Source organism: Elephantulus edwardii, unplaced genomic scaffold (assembly GCF_000299155.1).
Source record: "Elephantulus edwardii isolate Elephantulus edwardi_28Jun2011 unplaced genomic scaffold, EleEdw1.0 scaffold00005, whole genome shotgun sequence".
Classification (NCBI taxonomy): domain Eukaryota; kingdom Metazoa; phylum Chordata; class Mammalia; order Macroscelidea; family Macroscelididae; genus Elephantulus; species Elephantulus edwardii.
In genome coordinates, this window is record NW_006399755.1 from 33,072,881 (window position 1) to 33,074,056 (window position 1,176).

Below are 1,176 nucleotides of genomic sequence, written 5' to 3' on the forward strand. Positions count from 1 at the left end.
CTGCTGGTTCCAAGTGTGTTGATTATGGAGTGAAGCAAACTAAAACTGTTAACAATCTCAATATCTTCACTGTCTATCATGATGCAGCCAATTGGACCAGTGGTGAGAATCTTTGTTTTCTTGGTATTGAGCTTCAATCAATGTTGAAGGCTACAGTCCTTGATCTTCTGTAGCAAGTGCTTCAGGTCCTCCTCAGTTTCAACAAGCAAGGTTGTGTCATCTGCATAATGCAAGTTGTTGATGAATCTTCCTCCAATCCTGATGCCACATCCCTCCTCATACAGCCCAGCCTTCTGGATGATCTGTTCTGATATATATTGAAAACTTATGGAGACAGAATACATGCCTTGCATTCACCCTTCCAGATTTGGAACCATGCAGTGTCTGTTTGCTCTGTTCTGATGACTGCCTCCTGGTCCAGGAATAGGTTCTGCATTAGCACAAATGTTCTGGGATTTACATTCTTCTCAGAGTCAGCCACAGTTTGTCATAAACCACACAGTCAAATGTTTTTGCATAGTCAATGAAACACATAGACATTCCTCTAGTACTCTCTGCTTTCAGCCAAGATCCATCTAAATGTAGCTATAATATTCCTAGTATCTTCATAGAAGATATTATTGATATCTCGTACAGCTAATTTGGTCTTTGCTCATAAGTGTTCAGGGTTTCGAACCTGCTCCTGAGCTGGTTTTGAGATTTGAGTTGGATAGAGTTAAGGTCAAATTTAGATACTTGTGAATTTTACTACTGTTATAAAAATAAGATGGACAGGATAAGGAGGAGAGAGGAGAAGAACTGATAGATAATGAACTCTACATTTTAATAGGAGCCTAGAAGGATAGTCTGAAAGAAATGAATGACCAGGCATTATTGGGATGATAATTAACAATCTGGAACAAGAAAAGTATTGCAAAGTGAAATGGTATGGGTGTGGGTGTGTTTATGTGTGTGAAATATTTAGCATTTAAAATTTCTTTTGCCTATCATAATCCCAGACACAATAGTTCCAGAACATTCCATATATATATAAGAACTTTTAGAGAGAAAGTAAACATGACTCTTACTTGTAATATACAAGCAATTTTTTTATCCTCAAACTCTTATCAAATACTATCTAATTAGGGTTTTTGACATAAAATAATATGTTGTTGTTTTTATGTGTGAGCGAATTGA